The 12,662-nt window shown below is 42.5% G+C and overlaps 1 non-coding gene across 1 annotated transcript; it reads left to right on the top strand.

The window, feature by feature from the left end:
• Nucleotides 1-1,067: 1,067 nt before the first annotated feature.
• LOC123625507 lies at nucleotides 1,068-1,171 on the top strand. The gene has a single exon (XR_006730525.1). It is a non-coding gene; the product is annotated as a small nucleolar RNA U13 (small nucleolar RNA).
• The last annotated feature ends 11,491 nt before the right edge of the window (nucleotides 1,172-12,662 follow it).

Genomic DNA, 12,662 nt, shown 5'->3' with positions numbered 1-12,662 from the left:
CTAGCCTAAAGTGGCTCTAACAAAAATGGGAATACGTTGACTCCTGTAGTCAGCCATCTACAGCCACCCAAAAATGTCCCCATCCTAATCCCTAGAACCCATGAATATGTTACCTGCAAAGGGAGCTTTGAAGATGTGATTAAATTAAGGATCTTGAGATGAGGCAGTTCTCCAGGGTTATCTGGGTGGTCCCAATGGAATCACAAGAGTCTTTCTAAAGGAAAGAGGGAGATTTGACTGCAGATGTAGGAGATATGAGGATGGAACAAAGTGGTTGGAGTAATGTGAGAAAGGGGCATGAGCTGAGTAATGCAGGTGGCATCAAGAAGCTGGACAAGGCAAGGAAATGGATTTTCCCCTAGAGCCTTCAGAAGGAACACAGCTCTGCCAACACCTTGATTTTAGACTTCTGACCTCCAGAACCGTAAGAGAATAAATTTGTGTTGTTTTAAGCTATCAAGTTTGTGGTAATTTGTTACAGCAGCAACCAGAGGCTAATACAACCCCAGTACCTAAAGAGTCCAGGACAGCACTGGCTTCAGGCTTAGCTGGGTCCAGGTGTTCTAAAGGGGTGGCTTTGATGCTATCCCTCTTCATACCTTAGATCTACTTTCTCCTGAAATGGTCCTATTCACTGGTGGACTTTCTTTGGCTGGTGGCCAAGCTGGCGATCAGTGGCTACAGACTTCCTCCTGGCCACTTTAGCAATCCTGGTGGAACAAAAAGCACCCCTTTCCTAATAATCTGCAAGGGTCCCAGGCCTGACTAGCATAGGCCTGGCCTGCACCCTGAACCATCACTGTGATTCTGATTGGCCAGGCCTGGGTCATTGGCCATGTTTCAAGGTGGGAAGGGGATCACCCCTAAACGTCAGAGACTCTCGGTGTGGAGGGGTGCTTCCCAAAGTAAAGTCCAACTGGGTGTGCAAAAACAACAGGTGCCTATGACAGATGTGAGGCAGATGTACTACAACATAGATTCTTGCTGGTTCTAAGCAAAGTCAGAGAGACAGAAATAGAGGTTTCTCTCTCACCGGCAGAGACAGTTAAAAAAACAGAGCCACCCCCATCCTTTCGTGGTTCGTAAGTGTGATGATTGGGTTTTCATGCTCATGTGTGAGATGCGCCTCCCTCAAATCTTGTTATGATGTAGGCACATTATCTGTCTGATGAAAAGAAAAGAAAAAAAAATGCAAAAAACAAAGTCCCTAAAGGAAATCAATTACAGGCAGCAGTTATGGGGTGACTCCAAGGTCTTGCTGAGATCCAATGGAGGACAGGTGGGAAAGGGACAAGAAGATAAAAAGAAGGACTGCTTGCTTGTTGGATGGAAGAAAGAAGAGGACCGTGAGACTGATCCCTTTGGATACATGTAAGCTGATGATACCTCCTTGCCTTAGCTCCTGCCTGGGTGGCCCTGGCTGCTGGAAAGAGATTCTGCGGAACATTCTTTGTACCCCAGCCCAAGCTCTGCTGCTTCATTGGTCTCTGCACTTAATCCTCATCTTTTAGGCCACCACCCTTCACCCTTAGCATCTGTCTTCAAAAAGAAGCCAAGCGGCGAATGATACTGAGGCACTGTGACAGGTAAACTCTGTAGCCAGTCCTTTTAGAGTGTCCTTCAGACTGCTCTTTCTCCACGTGGCTCCCAGAGGGAGCTTCAGGCATCTGTTTTTTTATTCTTGCCTCAGGTAAGAGTATCTCTCGTTTGGTGCTTACAACTGGACAGGACAGATACTTCAGCCCCTGGTTCTAAAATAAAGGCGAGTTTTCCTGATCTTTTAAAAACATCAGTCAGATCATGTCATATTTTGCTTCAGAGCTATCCAATGGCCAAGCCCTGACAAGGCTTACATTATCTTACACGAGGGTGCCCCCGTTGACTCTCTGACCTCCTCACCAGCTATTCTTACTTTTGGTCACTCTATAACAGCCACCCTGGTGACCTCATTTATTTACTTTATTGTCTGTCTGTCCCTGTTTCTCACTGTTAGGCAGCCTTTGTGAGATCAGGAATTTTTGTCTGTTCTGCTTACTGCTATATTCCCTGGAGGAATAATTGTATGTAGTAGGTGCTCAGTAAGTATTAGTTGAATTGAGTTGATGGATTAACTCATGCACGTGTGCACACGTTCATTTCATCAACATTTACATATAAAGTGCCAGCTAATTAACTAGGTTCCACAGTCAGCAAGACAAGCGCAACATGATCTCTGCCCTGGAACAGCTCCTACCCTAGTGAGGAGAGAATGGCAGGCAAATCAACAATAGCAATCTCATGTGATAACTACTGAAAGGTGGTATAAGCTCAGTGTGCTAAGGGACATGGGGAAGAAGGGGGTGCAAAGCTGAGATTTCTTCCTGCTTCTCTATGTGTGATTCCACCTGGGAGCCTAACACATAATTGCTACTCATTGTTTATTTCCCGTTGGAACTATCTCTAGGTGCATACACCACTTGTCTGAGCAAATGCATTCTAAATCCAATAGATTTCCCTGCTTCCATGTTGAGTTCTAACTCCTGGGTCATTCAATCCCCAAATACTGTTGTTTGCTGGTGGGAAATTGCTATTTCCTTTCCTTGCTGAAGGTAGATGGAAAACCAGAGAGCATTGCAGCCTCTTGATACTAAGTAAAAGGTGCAGAGAAGTGGACTAGGTGCTTCTAAGCCCCATCCCCCTTAGGAGGCTCATGCTGGGAGGCAGAGAGCTAGTGTGCTTCCTACTCTGGACCTGGCACTTATTCTTCTCTGTCCACAGCTATTTGGACAGCCACTCTTTTCCCTATTATTCCAGCCTCAATTTCGACATCAGCTCCTTGGAGGAGTGGCAGTCTCTGAACACCCTATCTAAAATTATTGCGTGCCCCCCCTCCCCCCATCATCCTTTATTTTCTTCATATCCCTAACTATGATCTGAACACATAAGTTTCCTGTCTGTTTCTCTTGTTAGAAGCTAAGTTCTGTATGGACAAGGAGCCATTTCTGTCATGTTTGAGGTTGTGTCCCCAATACACATAGTAGGTACTCAATAAATGTTTAATGAATAAACAGATAGCAAATAGAAGGGCACTTGAGCTATAGCATCATGGAATCTTGGAATCTGTAGAACTAGAAGGAGCCATACTGGCTGGGCTGGGTTTTATTGTTTGTTTGCTTGCTTGTTTGTTTTTGTTTTTGTTTTTGCATCTGAGAAAGGTGAGGCCCAGGGAAGGAAGCAGCTCAAGTGAAGCCACCTGGGAAGAAGAATCCATGCCACAGTCCCACCTCAGGCAGACACACCATCTGCTGCTCTTGCTGAAAAGAGCTCTAAGCTCCTGGATCACTATTGAGCTGAGTGGTGATAAAGGCACCCCTTGGGAGAGCCGCTTGAGCCAAAGCCTCGTGGCAGAGGCTCCGGGTGGTGCCCTCTCATGGCAGCCCTGTGATATAACCACAGCTCTTCTGAGCTCCCTGGAGTTTTCATGAAGAACGAGCTTATGGGACATACCCCTCTTTTTTGTCAACGTGTACCATTTGGACAGCCACTTTTCCCCCTATTATTTAGGCCTTAAGCTACTTCTGGAGGCTTATTACAGATTCTACTGGGACCACAATTGACAAAAACCAAAACTACTATTAATTCCAAGAATGACCTTATGTTTCATAGTTCTGTTAGAGCCAACAACTTATTCTGAATACTAAATAATCACTTTAGCCATATAGTTCCAGTGCACACCAGAATTGCCAACTCTTCTTATGTGTGTTGTTTTCAGGAGCTGTTAAAAGACTTTAGCCCTGTGTATTTTTTTTAACTTACTTTGTTAAAAATTGAGGTATAACCTTCACAAAGTAAAATGCATAAATTTTCAGTGGACAGCTCAATGATTTTATTTTTTTTGCTTATTAGCTTTGCTTGTTTTTGTACTTCATGTAAATGCCATTCAGAACTTTTTTGTGTATATATCTTGATATTTTTAGTGAATATTTTGTCTATAATATTCAGTAGTTTATTCTTTTTCACTGCTGTACACTATTAGATGACAATTTTAGGCAATAGTATGAGCACATTGCAATTTATTCCTTCTACATTGAGAACATTTAGCTTATACCAGTTTTTGTGGATAATATCACTATGAACATTTTCCATACATGTATTTTTGTGGAATATTGATTTTAGCTGTGCATATAACCAGTAGTGGAATTGCTAATATATTTTAGCTTTAATAAATACTACCAACATTTTTCCAAAGTGGGCATATCAATTTATACTCCCACCTGAATGGGAGTTTTAGTTCCTTCACATTTTCTTCAATACTTGGTATCATTGGTCCTTTTAAATTTAGCCATTATAGTATGTCATTGTGCTTGTACTTTGAATTTCCTAGGTGACTAATGAATTTGGTACATTTCTTATGTTCATTTAACCCTGCATTTTGAATTACTACACATTTTTTTTTGTCCAGAGCATGTACTGTCCTAAAGTTTATAGATTGCCTTTGAGCACCTTGTCCTTTTTCATGAATGTTTTTCTATTAATATAGAAATTTTATATTTATATAAATAACAGAATATAGTCATAACCATGCATGTAAGAATGGGTGGGGAAAAATCTCTCTCTCCTTCCCCTCTGCATGCAAGAGGTCACAAAGTCCTATGTATCCTATTTCAGAAACATCTCCTGAATGTGTTTGCTTCTCTACATTCTCATTGTGATGCCCCCAGTTTAATTTTATCATCTTTCATCCCTGCTAGCAGGAGGATGTCACTCTCATATTCCTGTAACTGAAGAATGGGTCCCATCTTTCAGAGTATGTTTTCCTCTTTGACTCAGTATACAACACAACTGGAAACACAGAAAATGATAATGGTGACTACTAATGTTTTTAGAATGTTTAGTGTCTTTCAGGACTTGCAAAATTTATTATATGCATTATCTGTGAAGGAGGTAATTTTATCATTCCCCTCCTCCAGTTTCAGGTGAGGAAACTGGACTTTAGAGGGGCTAAGGAACCAGAGCAAAGGGCCCACATGGTGGAGCTGGGGTTTAAAGCCAGAGCCGACTTCAGAGCCAACTGCTTAACCACTCTATGATATTTGCCAGTGGTGCTTAATTGAAAGTTACAAGCTCATATTTAATTAACAGATTTTATTTTTCTACACAATTGTGGTTTGGAGATTTACACTTATGCAGCTGGGAATGAGGTGTATTTGACAGCTGCCATCTTGGCTAGGGAAGCACTCTCTGCAGTTGAAAACACTGTGGTATCAAAGCCAATATTCCAGGTTTGAGCCTCTCCATGGCCAGCTAGCTTCCACGGAAGAAAACAATTAGTGAGAGCTGTGAATCAGGGGGAATGGGGCCAAGCAGCCTGACTGGATCCCTGCAAACCATCTTCACCACTGCAGGCTCTGCTGGTATTCTGGCGCCAGTGCTCTCTCCATATGAAAAGGATGGCCTTTGTTATATAAGCAAGGGGGATGGGTGTTGCTGGAGCCAGCAGTCTCAAGAGCAGGTAAAGCAGCAAGGAGCACCATTCCTCTCCTGCAGGTGCCAAGTGGGTCTTGAGGCAGTCAGAACAGATAGCTACCAGTAGTCCTGAGGGAGCATTCCTTTAGCATCTTGGTTCTTATAGGGTTTCATAAAGGATACAGAGATTTTGTCCTCTTCAATGCAGGCCTTCAAGACCTAGCCCACTGGTGTACTAATCCACCAGGGATTAAACATAAAAACTAAGGTTTATTGAGCAACCACAGTGTGTCAAACATTGGGCTAAACATTTTATCGTCACAAACTTATTTAAAATTCCCAATAATCTTATGAGAGAGTTACTTGTATTATACAGTAGTCCAGTAGTCCCCCCTCATCTGTGGGGGACATATTCCAAAATGCTTAGTGAATGCCTGAAACCATGGATAGTACTGAACCCTATATATACACATTCTTTTTCCTATCCATACCTATGGTAAAGTTTAATTTATAAATTAGGCACCGTAAGAGGTTAACAACAACTAATGGTAAAATAGAATAATTATAGCAATATAATGTAATAAATGTTACATAAAAATGGTCTCTCTCTCTCTCTCAAAATCTGTGTACTGTACACATGATTCTTCTTGTGATCTGTCAATCTCATAACTGGGATGGCTTCTAAATGACTAATGGGCAGGTAGCATATACAGCGTGGACAGCTGGACAAAGGCAGGATGGAGTTGGACGGCATGAGATTACATTATGCTACTCAGAACAGCTCCACAACTTAAAACTTATGAATTATTTCTGGAATTTTCCATTTAATATGTTTGGACTATGGTTTTGCTGGAGTAAATGAAACCTTGGAAAGTGAAACCTTGGGTAAGGAGGGACTCCTAGACCCATTTTGCAGATGGTGCATCAGAGACCTAGAGAGGTTCTGTCCTAGGCCAGTGCTTCTCAAGTGTTAATGAGTTTATGAATCACCTCAGGACTCAGTTAAAATGCAGATTCTGACCTTTCAGGGCTCCTGTAGGGACTGAGATTCTGCTTTTCTAATACTCTCCCTCTCCCAGTTGCTGCTGGTTGGGAGACTACACTGGTGCAAGGTCCAGGTCCTAGAGCTGGTAAGTGATGGAGCTGAGATTCTCGTACAGGCAGTAGGACTCCAGGGCTTTCTCTCCATCACTGCTGTACTGTTTCTTGTTATAGCTCTGACAACCCCCTTTAGCTCACTTTCACAGGTCAGACATGCAATTGTCCTTGTTACCTTCCATCAAGATCTGCAGACGCTCTCCCTTGCTCTCTGTGTTGCAGGCTCACCAGCCTCCTTGTCATTGCACTCCCCTCCTACCCTTGCTCTTCCCTCTTGCTGGAATATTCTTCCCCACACATTCCAAAGGCATGTTTCCTCAAGCCTTTCTGGTCTCTCCTGCTCCACAGCTATCTGAAATAGCTCCCCATGTCTCTGCAAACCACCCCTTTCTCCTCTTATTCTTATCCTGCTATAAATTTCTTCATAGAATTTATCACTACAAGATTATTTCACATACATATAGTTTATTATTAATTGTCTGTTTCCTTCACTAGAATGTGAGCTCCATGAAAGCAGATCTTTGTCAGTTTTGCTCACTATTTTATCTTTAGCATCTAGAACAATGTCTGCAACATAGTGAAACTCAATATATATGAAATGAATGAATGAGATTGTGAATGAGTGAATGAATAAATGAATGAATACATGGTCTGACTTCCTAATATATAATGATAACAGAAGCACTAAGTATTTACTAAATACATATAGTGCCAGAAAACATACCAACCACTTTATCCAGATGATCTTATTTGATTTTTGTCAAAACTTTTAGAGAGAGCTATCATTAATCCCAATTTTCAGATGTGGAAACGGAGACTCAGAGAGGTACATTAATGTGTCCAAGGTCACACAGCTGGTAAGTGACAGAGTTGGATTTTTCAGCCAGATCTAACTCCCTTAAAGTCATTAACAAGTCACTGTGCTGGGCACCAGGAGAGACTTCACCATTGTTTCCATGGCAACAGGTCATGTCAGTAGCTCTATTGCAGGATCAAGTGGAGGGAAACATTGAGCCTGGAGAGGAAAACCTCATGCCAGAATCACAAATATTTAAACAAGCTAGAAAAAAATTGAGAAATGACTGGCTTGGTAAATTAATTCTTTTTTCCTCGACCACTTTTCATTTTCATCCTATAAGCCTCCTCTTGGTCAGGAAAAATGATTCCACTTGGTGTTTGCTTTTAATTTTACAAAAATGACCTCTGCTATGTAGAAGGATATATTTTGTCATCAAGAATGTGCATGTTTAACCCCAGTACTGGAGGGTCATGCTACTTCTTTATAGCTGGCATGTTATCTTAGAACAGAAGGAGAGAATAGGGAGCCAGGATTGCATTTTGCATGCAGTGCCCTTAGCAATTTCTCATGCATTGTAAACAATTAAATAGAAATAACCTCTTCTTAATCTTGGAAGCAGGTTAGTGGGTTTATTTAATCCCTGACAAAAGAATATATTTTCTAGGTGGAAAGGAGAGCAGAGAGGGTGTGTGATTGGCTAGAATGGCAGAGGCTTAGGATTGAAGCTTTGGGCAACTCCAGTTACACAATTTGTGATGATTTTACCTGGGTTGACAATGATTCTGAAAGCCTCGCTTTACAGAGGAGAGCTGTAGCATTTCCCTTGCCAGTGATCAGAGACTTCCCCTTGCACAGAAGCCTCCTGTGTTCTCTGGGCAGCTCCTGTGTTCAGTCCTTGGCACCCCCCCGAGTATTATTACTTGGTCCAAGAAACTGGGGATCACTAAGGTTTTTCAAAGTATTGTTTTTTTCAAAGGCAAAGAATCCAGGTTAAGGACTGTGGAGGCGCAGATAAGAAGCTGGGAAAGCACAAAAGTACAAGCTCAGGATATACATGGTTGTTTTCTTGTAGGCCTTTTGCATTTGAGTTATATGGGAGGTGGAGGCTGACTCCAGCCCAATTGCCAGTCTTTGAGAGGAGGTGAAAATTCTAAACAATTAATGATGTTTATGATACTAGTAATGATACAACAACAGCAACAGTAACAACAGACAAAACACTTTGAACTTTGCACCCGTGAATCATCTCCCTATCTCCACAGGGGTACCCACCAGGTAGAGGGCCCAGGAGCTTCCTTTATTTGGATGCTTTAACCCATTCCCTGGCCAAGTGTGTTGATCCTGGTCCCAGCAGGAAACTGATGGTATATTCAAATCAATTTGAGGAATGTTTAACAAAGGGGCAATTTATCAGTGTGTGGGCAGAGTGTAGGGGAACCATAAGGGATAGCTAGGTGCCCAAGAGTCAGCAACAGCAAGGCAACTTACCAACTCTTGGTCCTGAGGCATAAGCAGAGGTAACTGAAACCTGAGATTCTTAGAGATAAAGTCTGGAGTGAAGCTGTGGCTTTGGGGGAGGGTCAAAGTCATCCTGAGCTGACCCTGCAGGGAGGGAGACTGACCTCATCCTCTTCCTCTCCTTTGGTATTTTGCTGGGGCTCCCCATTGGCCAAACCCAAGCAGAAGCCAAAGTCTAGGATGTACCTTGATGCAGTGCTCACAGGGCAGGGAGCAGGTAGAGGGATGGAGAGTGCATCTGCAGGGGCTGAGGGAAGAGAGTCAGCATACTAAGGGTGACTGGTCCAGGAGTGGATCAAGTCTCTCTCCCAGGAATTTAGAGTTAGGGCTGAGAGTCAGTCAGGGAGTGATTTAGGGTGACTGGGAATTATTATGGTTGTATAGTATGCAGGATATTAGGTGTTTGCAGTCCACCGTGTGTATAGGAAGACAGACAAAGCGGTGCTCAGAGAGGGAAATATGAAGATGTGCCAGAAAGAAGCAGAACCAAGCAACAGAGAATGGATACCACGGCTCCTGCCTGTGGATTCTTTCTGAAAATGGTCCATGTTGTGCCCTTGAGTTTGACTAGGCATCCCTCATCCTTGTAAAAAACCTCACTTTTTGCTTAAGCAGCTTCAGTGGAATTCTGATTCCTTGGTTTATATAAATAGCTGCCATCTTGGAACATTTATTATAAACCAGGAAATGGGCTGAGTTCTTTATAAGCATTATCCAATTTCAAATAATCCTATATGATGCTACTTTTCCAGAAGTGCAAACTGAGCCTTGAGGGGTTAGTAGCTTGCCCAAGGTGACACAGCCAGTGCAAGGGTAGACCAGGATTCGATCTCAGGTCTGTATGGCTATAAATCCCAGGCTCCTGGCCATTTTTCTCCTCTATAATGAAAAGGGTCTTTACCATCCTTCAACTTGCCATCAGAACATCTTTGGGACACCCATGTGGTGCTGTGATTGCACCTTGTAGCATTATAGTTGTCTACCAGGCCTTAGGGCCTTCCTTCACCCTCTCTTCTTTATGCTGAGCCCTTGAGCTGTGTTGGGGCTGGTGATTACCTTTTGTGCCCAGATCTATTCTTTGCCCTCAATTGCTCTGTGCTCCATGTCCCAGGAAGTTAAGCCCTGTGGACTCCCTCTGGCTTCCCCCAGTGTTGAACCTTTGGGGAAGTGGTGAGAAGGCAGGAGAGAGTGGTGTATCTCTTCGTCTGTGCCTTTGTGCTCTAAGTCCCAACAGGCTCTTGTAGCATGGTTTCCTCCCCATGTGTTTTAGTGCTAGACACAAAGGGCTTCCTGTGAGGCTGCTAGCTGGGCATCTCAGCATCGCTTGCTAGTTCCCTTAACCCTGCCCTCACCTATAAACAGGCCCTTCCTTAAATTCTCTTTAGGATCTAACTGAATGTGTTGTGTTTCCTTCAAGGATAATGTCCTATAAACAATGTTCCTGCCTGTGCTTGTGAATGTCCAGTCATGTCTTCAGGATTGCAGATTATGCAACATGAAACTGAGTCTCTTAGGGTCATTCTACTGAGCACATGGACCCCACTGTTGCAGATCCATCAAAAACTTCCCTTTTGGTTTATGACAGCCGAGGCTCGAGTCCAGGGTCCCAGTGCATCAGGCCCAGCAGGGCAATCAGTGACTCTGACTCAAGACAGGCATTGGGCGGTTGGCGGGGGAGGGGAGGGTTCTTTTCCAGAGCGTGTCTTAATAATGCACATGACAGCCATCAGGACATCTCTCAAAGCCCAGTGACAACTCCCTGGATAGCTCTGTCATTACAGTAATAATTTGAATCAATAGTGTAGCAAAACTGCCATACGTTTATTTCACCCAAGAGATTAAATGAACAATTATATAAAGCATTCTGCAGAAAACCCAAATGCTCCAGATGTAAAGGGAGACTGTGTGCTCGTCCCTAACCAAATGCTCTTCCTTTAATACATTTATTTTTGCTGCTTTATCATCAGACTCTGAATCCCCACATTCGGAAAGAATAAACTTGCAAATTTGCCAAATTTTATCTTCCAGCTTGGGGAATTCACCCTGTGTGAATGAGAGAGAGAGAGAGAGAGAGAGAGAGAGAGAGAGAGTGTGTGTGTGTGTGTGTGTGTGTGTGTGTGTGTGTGTGTATTTCTCAAGAATTGCAGAATATATAATGCTGACATCATCACCCTATACATAGCAGAAGCTCAATAGCTCAATATATGCCCGTGGGCGGTGGCCACAGCAGTTATTGTGTAAAATAATCACTATGGCATGACATCTGAGCACAATGGGTTTCTCCTGCTGATGAGGCTTTACTTCTTTTGGTCTTCTCTTTTCAGCATGTTGAGCCACAGCACCACTTTAATGGATTTGAAACATTCACTGTGATGGTTTTATTTTCACATTGGTCAGAAGGAAATGCAACTGGGAGCGTCTCAAGCGCTGGAGGCAGCATTAACTTCTGGGGGCCTGATTTCCTCTCTCTCCATTTTATCTGGAGGGTTTTCTAACGTACACTCACTCAGTAGTTTGAACTTGGCCATAATTACGGTCTTATTATCCTCACCAGCTTTACTTATCTCATTATCTCCTCCCTCCTGTGTTAGAGGTCAGTAGAACATCCCTTTTATTAGCCACTTAATCCTTCTATCTAGTAGTTCAACCCTGATTGATCCACTTAAGGTCCTTCTTTGTAGTTAACTTTGATGACATTTTAGATTCCCACCCCTCGAGTCCTTTCATTGAATACAAGCAGTCCGGTTCTTTAGATCAGAAGTTCATTATCATTAATTTTATTAGAAGGAAATCGAGTTTCATCATTGCTCAATGAGCACCACTTTATTTTTATACTCCTCTCCCTCCATACACACACTTTTCTCGAGGTTGGCTCTTCTATCTTTGCATACTTTTTTGTATTCTTCTTTCTATTATAATAACATTTTTGTAGCAGCTTGTGTATCTCTAAAAATGTCCACCTTCATAGAGAAAGACACAACCTCATACCCAGGCATGGATAGATTGACACACACATGCTAAAGTGTGAGACACAGGTGTGTACTGTAAATGGCCCATTTTATTGATTTGATTCATTCAACAAATATTTATTGGGCATCTCTCCAATATTCACTGATAATGGGACTAAATTATCTCAAACCATCATTTCCTGCTACTCCTAACCCTGCATAACTTTTCCCAGGAGAATTTTCTCATAATTTGTCTTCATTTTTAACGTCTAGCCTGATGATAACTTTGCAAAGTATATAAATTTACAATGTATGTAGAACAAGTCCCATAATTTTTATTTTATCTATTTTATAATCTACAAAGATGCTTTATAGCATTTTGATAGTTCTATCATATTTCCAACAATCACCACTAGAATTTCCCTGTCTGGAAATACTGGGAGAGGGGCAGGGGTAAGCAAATGCTTCTGGCCTACTTTTAAGGCTCAAGAGTTATTATTGGCATCTGTGTAGTGTGTCCTGGTGGTGGTGGTGGTGACAGGGTTGGGGGTGTAGGGGCACTGAGGAAATTTGAAAGATTAAGATCATTGTGCAAGAGCAATGAAATATTCTGGAGTTATAGTCAGATACTGTTTCACTAAGAGAAATTCAGAAGAGCCATCTCAACCACCTTAGTCAAGCCTAGTCTATGCCACCAGCTAGAGTTGGGAAGGGTGAGATTGTAGTTTCTTCTGGGAGTTCTGCTAAACTAATTATCCTGGCTATCCTATGGAGTTAGCAGGGTTATATGTGAAGTTAATAGAGTTATTCTGAACAGTGGATTCTCCAGTGATGCCAAGATGTCTCAGCCAGTG

This window comes from Lemur catta, chromosome 20 (genome assembly GCF_020740605.2).
Source record: "Lemur catta isolate mLemCat1 chromosome 20, mLemCat1.pri, whole genome shotgun sequence".
Lineage (NCBI taxonomy): Eukaryota > Metazoa > Chordata > Mammalia > Primates > Lemuridae > Lemur > Lemur catta.
This window is presented reverse-complemented; position numbering and strand designations above follow the sequence as displayed.